This window comes from Motacilla alba, chromosome 1 (assembly GCF_015832195.1).
Source record: "Motacilla alba alba isolate MOTALB_02 chromosome 1, Motacilla_alba_V1.0_pri, whole genome shotgun sequence".
Taxonomy (NCBI): domain Eukaryota; kingdom Metazoa; phylum Chordata; class Aves; order Passeriformes; family Motacillidae; genus Motacilla; species Motacilla alba.
In genome coordinates this window covers 77,395,944-77,411,567 of record NC_052016.1, presented here as the reverse complement: position 1 = coordinate 77,411,567, position 15,624 = coordinate 77,395,944, and the positions used below count along the sequence as shown (strand labels likewise).

General features: G+C 37.1%; 1 long non-coding RNA gene across 1 annotated transcript in view; it reads right to left on the bottom strand.

Moving 5' to 3' along the window:
- Nucleotides 1-14,808, bottom strand: part of LOC119710038 — a 69,373-nt gene extending 54,565 nt beyond the window's left edge. The window contains exon 1 of the long non-coding RNA XR_005259489.1: nucleotides 14,772-14,808. This is a non-coding gene — a long non-coding RNA (uncharacterized LOC119710038). The remainder of the gene's footprint in view (nucleotides 1-14,771) is intronic.
- Between the last annotated feature and the right edge of the window lie 816 nt (nucleotides 14,809-15,624).

Genomic DNA, 15,624 nt, shown 5'->3' with positions numbered 1-15,624 from the left:
GAGTTAAAACTGAGTAACAACTGTAAGAAATTTATTCATCCTTCAGGAATGACACATGGTGTCTACCTAGCAAAACAGGATAAACTCTGACACAAAAAGCAAGACATGTTTCTGTGGAACTGTTATTTTCAAATCTGTGGATAGTGAAAGAAAATACTGATACCAATATACGAGTAGCTGCCACATACTCGTTTTGAAAAAAAAAAAAACAGTGACATATGTAAAATCAAAATATGTTCATTTCTCTCTCATCATCATTCTTTTCTCACTCTAAGGACAGAATTTCTTAATGGCATGAGATTGAATCAAAAAGAGTGATAAGAAGTAAAGTTGGTGTAGGAAGCCCTAGCCCACTCTGTGTTCTCCTCACACTAAGACATAGCATCCTATGTCTGTAGCAGGACATGTTTTCTTCTTCCAAGAAAAACATAGAATCCCGTAATTTTTCCATATTTCCAGATTACTGATTGTCCAATGGGAGTAGCAGCATAGAACGAAACAACATCTGTAAGAATTTCGCACTTCTCATGCAAGGTGACCGGCACATCTCCAAGTCCAACACATTCTAGGCATATGGCTTCTGGGGCATTTGAACATCCCAAAGATGCATTAGGCTTATTGTGTTCAGGCTGCAAATGCAGCCTATCCTGTGAGATAAGGATATGTCACCAAAACTGCTGGTTTGGACAATGACATTTGTCTTCTGAAGGGGGGGATAGGAAGCAGACAGGTCAGAAACAGGGACCAGAGAATATTACATTTGGAAGGAGAAAATATTGAAGCAAAAGACAGAATGAGATTCAGATGGTCACATTACTCAAGAATGAGTTGAATGAGTTAGGCACAGCATTCATCAAATATGACAATAGAAACCTTTCTCCACCAAGTATTTGTTTTATGCAGTGTGTTTGAGGCATTTCAAAATGTCTTAATGGCATTCTAAAATGTCTTTAGAAACATATGGTCACTGTTGTCATGTCCTTCCTATAAAACCAAGCTATCTTTGTACTAAGACTGCTACTTTTAAGGTTTTGGACCAACAGAAAGATGAAGATTACTGTCTTAAAATCTTTTCAAAGAATTTCTAAGATTTTTTTTCAATCTGTTAGAATGTCATAATCTATCAAGATAATATAAACCCCATGGAAGAAGACTTAAAAAACTAACACTCCCTTAACAGAAGTTCTTTCTCCTATCAAAAACTTAGGTTCTTTGTTTGGGATAATGAGTTTAAATAATGTCACAATAGTATTAAAGAACAATGCCATGGTTAATGGCCCACATCAGAAGCTGTCCCCTTAACAAACCACTTAAGTTCATGTTTAGATCCTGTCTACTTTAATGATACTTAAAAACTGATTCAGCATTTTGCTGAACTTAGGTCTTTTACAACTTTTTTTTAAGTGTTCTTTAAAAATTTCTTTTCTCTTATTACTTTACAGTAGTGTTTATGTCATTTGGGAACCTAAGATTAAAGCTTGAAAACTGCATTAAAGAGAAGTCACCATTTATTTGAATTTTTTTAGCTTTCTGAAATAGTTTTTCTACTATCAAAATGAGCACAGTCACACTGAAAACTCCACAATGGTATGTCACAGTGGCTTTGTGGCAATTTGATCAGAGTGACCAGAAAAACTTGCTGCTCAAATGCTTGTGAATTTATATGAATTTCATTGATGACAGAGGCCTTTGACTAAACAACTGTTTTCTTTCATTAAAAAGAGGGATAGATGGCACTCAGAAATTCCATTTAAAGCAAGTAGATAAATTTTCTCCTTTCAGCATGCTCCTTGCCTTCTTGGACATATCTTATATTTGGATGCATCAGGAGATATATTTTATGTGAAAGATATGCATCATTTTGACAGATACTTAGTAAGGAAAGTATACATACCATTTATACAGTAAACCATGAGAGACAAATCTGTAAGAGCTACAGGTTCACAAGTTCATGAGAAATGTTTTATTACACTAACACACTTGCTTTAAGTCTGTTTAAAATTTCAATGCACGAGACTTCTGCCCTAAGCTAAAGCTCCTTCGTGGTTTACAAATAATGGCAAATCCATGTCTGATATGATTGCTGTAATGTGGAAAAAGAGGAAGGAGGACTATCCTGGTACTTAAAGAGTTGGAACAAAACACATTTACCAACCAGAAACCCAATCCTCAACAAGGCTAGACTGTGCTGTCCAGATTCTACTGAAATGCAATAAATCAATTTAGTGAGATTTCTACTGTTTGTATCTCTTTTTAAACCAAGCTAGTACATTAACAAGGCTTTTTTCTTCTAGTCTATTTCTGTATATCATAAACTATTAATGGATATTGTAAAACTCAGCTATCCATTAAGACCAGTCTAAAACACCATTGCAGATTCTGATATTCACATGCAGAGTCTCAGATAAAACTACATCAGCATTCTTCCAACTATTAAAGCCCAAAAAAAAAAAAAAAAAACCAAAGCTTGCAGAATTCATTACTTCCTCTCTCAGCATTCAGATGTTGGCTCATGCCCTTTTTGAAGATCTCATCCTCTTACCCTTCTCTTTTTCTGCCCCCTCTCTCTTTCCGTCACATGCATATACATGGATGGATAAACACACTTGCACATGTGCCTGGTGATTTTCATACAAGACATTCTTAACACTCCTTTTAAAGGCACTGCTATCCCCTTTCATTTTCAGAAGTCAAGGCAAGAGCAATTTCCCCCTGCAAGCAATTCTGGTTCAAACATGCAATTTTTAGAGAAAATACGCAGATAGAATTGGCACTGCGCTTTCTTTCAGACTTCCTCTGAGTGAAATTTATCAGCATGTCATTATTCTACTAAAGTATTTTCCACATCTATATGTTAGTGTGTTGATTGAGAAATACTAATTTTAAATTAAAGTATAGAAAACTGGAATATACTGTGCTGCATCCTTATCAGCAGGAACATTTGGACTATAAGGGATACATTAACACAATGAGAAGATACTGTATGTCGTAGGGCTCATAAGAAAAAGGTACTGGACTCTGATCCAGAAAGTTTTCTTGGTCTCATGTTTCTGTAATTTTGAGGAGACTGATCAGTTTGGGCCGTGGAGGACAATCAAAATATCAAATCAAACATACAATGATAGCAAAATGCAGTCAGGAAATAACGTTGGCCTGTTACATGAGGAGCATGATCACCTCTCAAACAGGGACAAAGTCAGGCAGTGGTGTTTAATGCTTTCCTTGCCTTGGTCTTCAACACTGATGATGAGCTTTGGGACCTCCCAAGCCCCGAGTTGGACAACCATGACTGCGAGAATGAGAAATTCCCCACCAAGGCCCAAACTTGGGTTGGATTTGCTGTTCCACCTGGTTCCTTGTAAGTCTATGGGGCCAGGTAAGATTCATCCCAGGGTACTCAAAGATCTGTCAGATGTCATTGTAAAACTTCTCTCAATGGGTTTTTCAAGAATGTAAGGGATCTAAGTGGTCTCAGGTGATTAAAAGCTGGCAAATGTCCCAGTCTTCAATGAGGACAAATGGGGTGACCCTGGTCACCACAGGCCTGCCAGTCTCCATTCAGTGCTTGGCAGAACAATGAAGAAGATTATTCTGTGAGTTCTGGAATAACACCTATGCAGGCATTGCTCACAACCAACACAGGCCCACCATGGGAAAGTCCTGCTTGACATGTTCAATTTCCTTTCTTTCCTAATCTCCTTTCTTTCTAAATTCAATTAGCTTGGTTAGTTCATCATCTTCCTACCCTTTAAGCAATATCTTCTAAATTACCAAAGTTCTGTGTCCACCTCTCACCTCTTAAGCAATGAATTTTCAGTGTGAAACTAAGAGCCACCTCCCTCCTGTGAGTTACATCAATATGCCGTGTTGCACATATGTTGCTTTAGTAGGAGACACTGCAAAATGTGCAGAGTTTTATTTCCATTTGAACTGTATTCATGTAGTTTCCCTTTACACTCTAGACCTCAGGGGCATTTTGTTCTTCACTGGAGAGGCTAATATGGCTGGTTGCCATCTTTGGGATGAGGTCCACATCATTTGCTGTAAATGAAGGATTAACACATGGCATCAATCCATATTTAGTTAAGGATTTGGGATGTCACTGGCTTTCAACTTCTACCACAAATTCTCTGACAAAATCCTATTTAATGCCTTGTATGAATTTAGTCTCTTTAAAGTTTCATCAGTATGATTGTGAGCAATTTCTGCCTGAAGTATCAAATGTACCAGTGCAGATATTCTGCTTTCCGCTCTTCCATAGCCGTATTCAAATCCCTTATATAAATATGCCCACACCTAAATCTGTCCCATCTTGTTGATATGCATGTAAAATTCACACGCTGACTTATGTAAATGCAACCCAGCCATGAAAGTAATTTGCTTATGAGTCACTCAGCCCTGCAAACATTGAGGTAGCTGCAAAACCATGCCTGGTAGATTGAAGATAGGATATTAAATTCTGGTATCATCCTTAATTTAGCTTGAAAATAAAATTCTTAAGGATTTTGTTCTTTTCTGGGTGTTTTTAAGCACTGACTAAGTGGTTCATCTTGTCACTATAAAAAAATAAGTAACTATAGTTCTTATTTTGTCTGGTATTATAAATAATTATGTCTCTTGTTGTACAACAGCAAATGTGATCACTGAGCAATAGAAGGAATATGACCAGTTGGGACCAAAATACAACTTCTGAAGATATCCCATCCAATCCATCAGAATAAATCTGTACTTTGTTTTCCATTTATGAGGTCTCCTTTCTTCAGACATTAACATTTGTTGACTGACACTTGCCATTAAGGTTGGTCTGCTGTGCCCAGGAAGGAAGGAAAAAGTATGGACCTCAAACTTCAGTATGCAAATTAACCCAATTGGCTTTAAGCTGCCCAGAAAATAAAAAGCAGCTCTTTTTTTTTTTTGGTCTGTATTTCCATAACAAAGCCTTTGCAGCCAGGCAGCCATATTCTTTTCTTTTTTTTTTTTTTTTAAGTAATCAGAATGAGAAAGTTTTAAATAAGAATTTGAAGGAAGATGACTGAGGATTTGCAGGTGATTGAAGAGAGCACTTTCAAGTACCAGGAGCAGCAGGTAAAAAATATAGGTGAAAAATATCGCTTCCTTGCAATTGTACCTAATACAGGGAAAGTTTTACTGTTGCAGCCAAAGGGAGAAAAAATCTATGTCCAGACACTAAGAGAGATAAAGAAAATAGGGAGACAAGGCTGTGAGACACTTCTATTGAAGAGTAAGACTTTGCATTTAACATGATACAGGAGGTAGAAACAGTGATAGTATGGCTAGACCAGCCACAGCCTAGAAACAGTATCTTTGACGGACACTTAAAATGAAATATGTCTGCATGTAATTTAGAAGCTTTATCACTGCCACAGTGATACGCTGGAGTATTATATAACCACACACACGGAAGAGGCAAACACTTTTGACTAAAACACTGAGTAAAAATATGGTTGTTTTAGTGAATTGCATAGGGCTACACAACATTACATGTGTTTGCACATCTGTTTCTGAATATTTGTGGGACAGAGGAAAGTATGGCTCTGCTCAGTGTGTCTTCAAGTATTCTGGCTATGGAAGAGGCTATTGTGCAAGTTTAGGCAATGCATGAAGTAATGTTCATAGGTCCTTACAATCAGTGTCAGGTTTTTTTTGCTGAACATGTTACACTGACACCATTGTATGATAAATGTGTATATGAGTATACATTCTAAATGATTGTAGATGCTCTTTAATGAATCCCACCTCTCCAAACTCATCCTAAGTAAAAATAACTGTATATTATGTAGAAAGATCATCCTTGGCATACACATGGTATTGCAAGATTCATTGCATTTAACCCAGATAGCCACAAGTAGCCAGAATTGTCATTTGGATACTATCCAGCCATTGTTAATCATAAAAGGCATGGTACAACAAGTTGGCATTCATATATGTGATTCATGGAGTACTTCTTTAATTATGTACAAAAATCCTAAATTAACTAGTTTTGCCTCTTAAAAAGTGCCCCTTCTGCATCTATTTCAACTCCCACTGAAGTCAAAGGAAACACTCTCATTGATTTCAGTTGAAGTCAGTTGAGTTTTATGAAATTTTTTTGCATGATGTCTCCTGATTTCCTTGAAGTCTGTTGCAAATTTGATCGACATGCAAAGTGCTTGCCTCACAGCCTGTAATTACATAAAGCTGTGCTGAGGACGCTTACTTACCTAGCAGCCAAAAAAAAAAAAAAATTCAGATAGGATAGACCGACTTTAGAAAACATTTTGTAGCTGCCCAAGAATTAGAATTAAGGGCCCAATTAAATGCCTAATACATCTGTTGTCTTACATTAAACTGGAAAGAAAACATTTAGTGCTTTTAAACCAGGAGAGCATGAAGAATGTTTCTTTGAAAGCCTCTTCCCTTCTAATAAGCCAATATTATGCCATTGTTAAAAGCTAAGCTAAGAATTTTGAGAAGTATCAGTGAAATGATTTCTAGAAAGATTCTTTTCTGAAGTTAAAATCTATTATTGCAAGCTTTAATATTAGTGCTATATGAGCATTCTTTGAGTTCATTGCTGAATAAAAACATTTAATAAGTTCAAAACACATATATAATAAACCATTTAATTACGTTCAAGTAATTAATTGTTTGCATCTTAAAATGTGTCCCCTTTTCTATCTGATTCAATTCTTACCAAATCCAAAGCTTAAGTATTATCAAAGATGGATGCAAACTTCATACTGTCTGAGGTAGGTTTAAGTAGATGTAGAAATAGGCCAGATAGATGCAGAAATAGATTTTAAAATCTTTATAAAAGCCTCTATATTGCTTTGACAAACTATCACTTCATAGTATGTTCAAGGATTAAATGAGCTGGTCTATTCTTCCAGAATGGACGTAGTGTTTCTAGCACTTAACTTTCAATGTGTTTTGCCTTATGGATTGACCAAGTAGTTGCCTTTTTTCTCTCTTCCCCTTCCCATCTATATGGGAAGTGCACAGCACACTTCTTTAGGCACCTTTGTTGGTGACAGGCACAGTGGTATTGAGTGGACCCTCAGCAAGTCTGCAAATGACAGCAAGACGTGCAGTCAAGCTGGAGGGAAGGGATACCACCCAGAAGGACCTTGGTGGCACTGAGTGCTGGGCTCATGCAAATCTCATGAAGTTCAAAGAGGCTAAATGCAGGGTTTTGCACATGGGTTGGGGCAACCCGAAGCACAAGTACAGGTTGGGCAGAGAATGGATTGAGAACAGCCCTGGGGATAAAGACTTGGGAACAAGAAGTTTGTCGTGAGATGGCAACATGCATTTGCTGCCCAGAAAGCAAACTTATCTTGAGCTGCATCTAAAGAGGCACGACCAATAGGCCAAGGAAGGTGATTTTGCCCCTCTGTTTCAGTCTTCTGAGATGTCACCTGGAATACTGCATCCAGCTCTGAGTCCTCCAGCATAAGAAGAACATGGATCTGCTGTGGTGAGTCCAAAATAGGAAGACAAAGATGTCCAGAGTGTGTGAGCACCTGTCCTGTGAAGACCAGGAGAGAGACTTGGAGTTTTCAGGCTGAAGAAAAGAAGGCTTCAGGGAAATCTCATTGTAGCCTTCCAGTACCTGAAAGGAGCCTATGAGAAAGCTAGAGAGGGACTATAGAGGGAGCACATAGCAACAGATTAGGAGGTAATGGCTTTAAATTGAGAGAGGATAGGGTTAGATTAGATATGAGGAAGAAATTCTTAACTGCGAGGGTGGCAAGGTTTCTACTCTAGGGAAGGTAATTACAGAGAAAAATTGAATATTGTCTCCCAAACTTCTGACTCCAAGGACAGCAACAGACAATTCAGATAAACATACTTCCACTTCACAGTTCTGAAAATGTGCAGAATAATCCCTGCTTCCCACAGATTCTCTCTATGTTTTTAATTCATCCACTAGGTTTAGACCAAAGAGCGCAGGGTCTGGTCTTTCTACCTAATGAAGCACTGACATTATCTCTAAGAAATGCAGCACTAATTGTGATGATGACAGTGACCATGACTGGTGAACAGAAGGAAAAAAAAATCCAGCCTTTCTCCTTGACCTCAGATGTGTCTCATCAGAAGTGATGCTCCTTCATGATCTGGACTTAGTTGGAGCTGGCCACTACCTCTTAGTCTGTCCTGCTCACCTTGCTGCTCCATGGGTCTGGGATGTTCCCTTTGGCCCCTAACTCTTAAGGAACAGCTGGCTGTCAGTGAAAGTTTGTTTGTCAGGTTTGAGAATAATTTCAATCTTTATGTTAAAACTAAAAATTAAGAGGAAGAAATTTTAAGTTGTATCTGCAGAAAATTTATAGAAGAGCAAAAATGAAGATAGAGGGTAGCACAGTTTGCTTATTAGGCATTTACTAACTTTGAATTAGCAACTTTGAACTGATTGTAGAGCTTCACTTCAGGTTTTCAATAGAGGAAGAAAAAAATTTTGTTTTTTGAACATAATAGAATAAATATGGTTGTGGTGTACATTGATGTACCACTGCTATCCTGATGCCTTCTTATTCCCTATGTATGACCCTCATTGAAAACTATACCTAGACCTTTTTTTAATTTTAGAATTTGCATGTCCTTATGTTTCATGAGCACAATTATTTTGTTCTTTTTAAATTTCTCATTGAACTCTTGACTATTAAAAAAAATTGAACAAAGGCATAACATTTATGACTTGCAGACAAATTCTCTAACATCTTGATCTCCATCAAAGAGGCAATGATATCAAGATTGCCTTAAACTCTCCAGAAAGTTTCCAGTGACAAAGAAAGTTAATTAGGTTCTTCTCCTACAACCAGAATATAAATAGTGTGGAAGCATCTGAAGATATTTTCCAGCTGCAGAGCTTTACATGTATTTCACAACCTTGTAAGAAGTTCTTGTTATCAAAACAGCAGTGTTATTAGAGATGATTAATCTTATCTTTGCTATTCTACCAAACTATAGAGTGATTCCTTCCTCCTGCTTCCAGACAATACTGTACACAATATAGAATGCACATGAAAACAGCCTACAAATGACTTCTTGCTATATAGTTCATTAATACTGTAGCAGAAAACCTTGTAGATGAGATAAATGGTGATGTTAGTTACACAATGCTACATTCCTACTGAAAACTATGCCTTGAGTATCTGTTAGTCTTTTACTTTATTACTGGAATATAAACCAAATTGGATGTAGCCATCATTCTGGGAATCACTCATGGTGGGCAAACTTATTGACCAAATCTTATGATTCTCTAAAACTGGTCAAGAAAATTGGTCACAGCACCCTTGACTCAGTCAAACTCTTCATTCAGTGGAGTCTCATGAATGGAATCCCTCCTCCAGGATGTACTTGCTCCAGAATCAGACACTGAGATGGCTAAAGCCAGGTTAGGCTAGTCCTTACTGTGGTGTCACCCAACAGGAGCATACACTGATGCTGCATCACACTGGCATTTACAACAAAAAGGTGCTTCTTTCTCCAATTTTTAAAATGGAGTTCTTTGAACTGTGACATTGAATCTAAATTGCTTATAGCTTTGTTTTTATAGAAAAGTTATTAATACTAAGAAAGGGAGTATAAACATATAAAGGAAAACCAAATGGCCATCAGTATGTTTGATCACCATGGATCACAAGAAGCCATCTCATTTGTAAAAATCCTTTTTCTGGTTTTCATGCTATTGCTCCCACACTAAATAATAATCAAGGAAGTCTTTTCATAGAAGAAACTGCACAGCGCTTGACCACATGCTTGATCCATGCAGCTAATGAATGCCAGTTTCCTGAGAATTGTCTTCTAGCTTGAATTTGTACAAAGCTTTGGCATAATGAATACCAATTACATTAGTAATTATTCTGAAATTATAGTTCTTGGGTTTGAAGAATAAAAAGAATACTATTGAGACAGACTGCAAAGTCTTTTTTTAAAATCCATTGACACAGTCTTCCTCTTTTCTTTCCTCAAAACGAGCTTCAGAAACTGTTCATTGCCTACCAATCTGTTGTGCGTCTTGAATTATTTTTAATAAGGAAAATGAACTAAAACATGTAGGTCTATATTATGTCTATCAAGTAAACATTAGGTAACCCTTGTTTTTTAGGGCTACTCTATTTTGACTTGCTGCAAATTTCACACAAGTTCAGCTTATCTGAAAAGTAGCTGTAAGGAAAATATCTGATTCTTCTATAGAAGAGAAATAGGAATTAGTACACCAGCAGTTGCCACTGGTTTTTGCTAATTAAAAGAAAAAAATTACCAGGGAACAGTTTTTGACCTTCATTAGGCTGCTTTTTTGCAACAATTAGAGTTTTTAAAATTTTCCTTCCTTGGTATTTCCTACTCAATTTAGCAAAAACAAAACCACTCCTTTATAAAAAACAAAGAAGGATAGATAATACTATGGAGGAAGGGCTATAGTCACATACAATGATTAGCAAATGGGCTGTATTTAAAGAAGACAGGGCTATGATTTTACAGAAAATTTGAAAAGTGCAAAAGGTTATGAATCTAGAATTAATAAAGCTTCCATTTTATTTTTTTCAAATATTGTCCCCAGTCAATATTGGTTTCTGCTGTTGCAGAAAATAAAATAGGTAATTTATGATTTTTGCAATGTTATAAATATACCACATACTTAGGGACCAAATTTTCAGAGTAGTTCCTTTAGATTTCCTCGTGGAGGAAAAAAAATCTAACATCAAACTAACAACCCCCCCCTCAGAAAAAAATTTCCACCCTCTTGTTTTCATAAATAGGCTGAGGGTAGTGAAAAAGCCTTACTTCTTGGCATCTTTGTTTTCTTTAAGAATTTCAGAATGATAATGCAACAAAAAAATCACCAGAATTAACTCATCAAGCTTCTTGAGAGCTCTTGTTATATAAAACAATCTTTTAAAATAGAGTAACATCTCAGCAACTCCCTATTAAAATCCCTCCTCCAATGTATTTTTTTATTCCTATAAACATACTGCATCCTAAAACTGAAACCATCAGCATGATACAAGTCTAGAGCAGAGATCTGAAAGACAGGACAGGATTATCGTCAGCTCACACCAATAATTTAACTGTGCACCAAAATGTTCTCTAGCCCTGACATCCACTCATGTGGAACTGTCCAAGTCTGTTACATTCCCCTCCTTTCTAAAACATCATGGCCACAGCCAGGCTGGAAATTGGAAATGGTCCCTCATCTGTGTGAACATACATTCTTAAGCCTGGGAAATGACTGGGAGATTGAAAGCTGCTCTGCCAAAACCATGAGAGGGAATGCAGCTTAAGAGAAGAGCTGAATTCCAGTGCCTAGGAAAATTCTGTTACTACATAATTTACTAGTACTTTATAATCGTAACATGCAATGACTAGCAAGTCCTTGAGAAATGCTTAGAGACAGGCAAGAGAGTGGTAATATTTAGGCTTTCACACATGCAGACTGATGATGGACATTCATATTAAGAAATGTTTCCTGTAAGGCATCAAAACCAACTGTCTCGGGGCAGCTATAACACCATATTTACCAAACACAGCTCTTTTGTGTTAAACACCCTTGATGGGGCCATTTCCTTCTCTGTACATGAAACTTTAAAAATATGGGAGCAATAATAAAAGGATACACTCATTTTGCACAACATCAGTTAACCAAGATAGATTATTATGTTTGTACTTTAAGCCTGTAATTAGAAACCAAGACTGCTTTCACTAGGGTCAGGGAAAATTTCATTAGGACTGGTGCTCACATTCAAGAAGAGAAGAAGTGCTGTGGCATGAGCAGCTAAAATCCATCTGAAATTTTGCTGCCTGCCAAAATGGGAACCAGTTTGGATACTTCATTTGTACCAGCGCTAGCCTCTGCTTGGTGGAACAGCAGCCACAGTGATGATATTGTGAAAAAAATAACATAAAAATAATATTAAGCACCACAAGATAATTAATCTGATATAGTTTATTGCATGTTCTGGAGCCATTTAATTCTGGCACAGCAAGGATGTCAAGATCATGACTTTTATATCTTGAAGACATTTATGAAATCGCCTCTGATCTTATTTTTTCTTTGATCTTCTCTAAATGTCATATTTTCAAAACCCCATTTTAGCAAAATAATATAAGCAATTTTATACAAATCATATAATTTTATTGACATTTGACCAATTAAAGTGCATTTGTAATCAATGTTGGAAAAAGAGCTTTAAGTAAAATGACATATCTCCAACTAATACTTTTTTAATCCTTGGTCTTAAAATATTTACTACATAAATGACAAGCAGGGTCAAAGCAAATTGCACTTTATAAACTCAAGTATAAGACATCAAACAGGAATTCATAAACTAAATATAAATGAAAATGCTTAACTTCAGTTTGCTCCATCCCTGGTCTACCCTATGGAGATAAGAAGGGAAGACTGCAATTTTAATTGGTCCAATAAAGTCAGCTTGTGTTATGGTAAAGGAGCATAAAAGCTAGATCAAAGCCAGCCTGCCTAACGGGCTTGTCAATACCAACACTGAGACAGCAGCAGCAGCCCCTGCAGCAGAGCAGCCAACACCAGGAATGCAGGTTGCCATATGCAAGGCAATCTTTAGGCACTTCTGTTTATTGGTTTGCTAAGACCTTCCTCAGCTCAAGTTACATCAATGTTAAGCACTCTTTATAGACATAGGAAAAAGCAGAATCTATGGTAAGGGTAGAGAGAAAAACAAATATCATTCCTTTCCTTTTGTGTAAATGCTGAAATGGAGTTTCCAGCTTTCTTTGCCATAAATTCTTCCTTTCATTTTTAAATCGAGTTCCGAAGGATTTTATTACACTTTGTACTATCTGCTGGTTCTGTCTTGTTTTACAATGACTTATAAGTGAAATTTAAAAACAAAGTAAGATGGTAATATATCCCTGGCAGGTAAGTAGGAAAAGGATTGTATTTGAACACCACAAATGTTTCCTTCATCCTGAAATAAAGAGAAAGGTTTGTACATGATGTACCTTTTCATGTCTTTCAGTGAGGTCATCTCCTTATTGCCTAAATCTTGTTTCTAAGAACAAATCTGGCTCTGAACTTGGAAGTAGAACCTGCCTGTAAACTGCAGAGATACTCTGAATCAGCTCTGTAAATCTCCCTGCTGTGGGAGTCTCTGCATCCACACACCTAAAGAATGTGTAGAATCCCTGTACCCAAAGCATGGCAGCACCTCATAACACTGACATAGAACTATTGCAGTTTTCATTTTACTGGTGGGCAAAATATTTTCACAGAAGCTACTTTCTCCTACGTCAGGGAGGAATTCTGCAATAGAGCAGCAAAGCAAAACTAAACTGGGAACATCTCAGGTGAGCAATTTTGCTAATGAATTTGTAAAACCTTTGCTAATGAATTTGAACCTTGTGTGCGCTCAACATAGATTAGCTATTGGAACCTGTCTTCCATATGACAAAACTAAGTCTAGCTTGAGATGTGAGGAATGCAGCCAGACTCCTAAGGCTTTGTCTCTACTGGTAAATAAAGCCAGGCCAGAAATCAGCCTCAAACACTGGAGCCGTTGTTGTCCTCATGAATTCATTATAGCCTAGCTCCTACATCTGTTTTGGACTACACAAAGCAGCTTCCTACATGATATATCTTTTCCCAAGAGAACTAACCCTGAGGATCTACATTGACTAGACCAATCCACAGCTGTCTTTGACTTAACATTTAGACAAAGCCTCAGTGAGCAGTTCCAGCTTGATAAACAGCTTTCCACTCTGTAAGATAATAAGAACACAAGTTTGAGGATTGTCTCCTCCCTGTCCTAAAGTCCCCAAATACAACAAAATGCTTGATTCTATTATGAGCCACTTCAGTATTAATAGTCTCCCTGAATACGTCTCACCTACAAATATATACATTTCTATGCTTCAAAATACATTGAGTTCTTTTTCCTTAAGAAAAATTTAACAGTCACATTCCAAAGCTCTTCTTATATGGCTTCAGCAAGCATGCCTCGTGCTTGATTGCTGTTCAAGTGTCTGCTGTAAACAGTTGCAGCATGATTAGCAAGGAGCCCTTTCCACTCCCCAATCCAGAAGACATACTACAGCTCCTGCAAGGCTGCAGCCTTTGGTATACAATCCCCACTTCCCAGTTTCCTTGAAAAGCAAAGCTGCGCTCGCAGTCTTGGCAGGAGCAAGAGCAAATTCTAACCAAAGGACAGTCTGGGTAATTGGCAGTTTAGGACTTCAGCCTGCACCAAAGATGCAACAGAAAAGAAGAATAAATGCAACCTTATAAAGCTCAAAATATGGAAAAGTCTGGTAAAGCAACCACAAGGAGAAGCAATAAGCTCTTACTTTGTGTGAGAAACTAGGACTTATTTGTAGAATACATATTTATATCTATTTCAGAGACAGTTTGTGCAGTGCTCTCAGAGGTCCAGATTAGTTTCCTTTAGAAAAAAAAGACTGTGCTTGGTCTGGCATCACTGCCCTTTTTGGTTTTTTTCTTAAATTATTTTAATGATTACAGTTGCAGCCAAGCCTCCGCCATAACACAACAATGACATCAAATGAGAACAATAAGAAAAATCCAGAAGAGTGAGTGAAGCATACAAATATCTTTCTGGCTTGTTTTGAAGTTACACTATTATTCAGTTACTGAAAATCTGCAAGGTGAAACTACCAAAAGGCTAGAACAACAGAACAGGCACAGTGTTAGAATTACCAAATTCAGGACAAAAAAAAAAAAAAAATTAGAGCAAAGGGAACTAACAACAGATGAACGTAAAGCAAAACCAAACCTCATGAATAAGTTGTTCCAGTGTGCAGAGTCCTAAGTGCTTGAGCCAGCTTCAGCTAAAGTACACAAACAGAGCAGTCATTGGAGTTCTTCAACAGTCAAGTCACTTGGAAAAACACAAGCAGCTATAAATCAAACAAGCCACGTACTTGTGGGCATATTTCACATAGAGGGTGCATTGAGATAGACCTGCAAGGACATGATTACAATAGCCAAGAAACTGAGCTTTTTTCTTTTTTTTTAATGCTTGGAAAGCACCTAGAACTTTTGAATTGCTACCCAAAATCATGTAGTTACAATAATAACTGCAAATGTGTAAAGACTGAAAATGAATGCCAAGATAAAAACAAAAGAAAAAAATAAAGCAGGGTTAGCAGATATGAGGCACTGGTCATGGCACATAAGTATGTAATGCTGGAACACACTCAAAATCAAATCAAATTTTGTTTCTACTAGGCTGTGACATTGGTACATAAATATGGAACGAACAGTGACAGGCTCATTTCCACTTCTGGGTTGTGAGTGTTGATAGCTGTATGGTTCTAATGGATAACTGCAGATATAGGATAAGAAAGCAGGGAAAAATAATTACTATAAGATATCACATGGTAGTCCCCAGAATAGTATATTAACCTGAAAGGAAAACTTGGCAGGACACATTCCCATAACTATGAAAACAAGGCAAATATCAGCAGACTCTGCTATCGCGGTACTGCTTAGAAAAAAAGGCTATACTGTAATGATTAAATTCAAAACTAGAGGGACAAAGATGACATATCAAAGAGCTACAGGTATTAAAAAGATAGCATAATTATTCAAAGTTGTGTTAAACTATTTTCTCCATTGTTCATAAA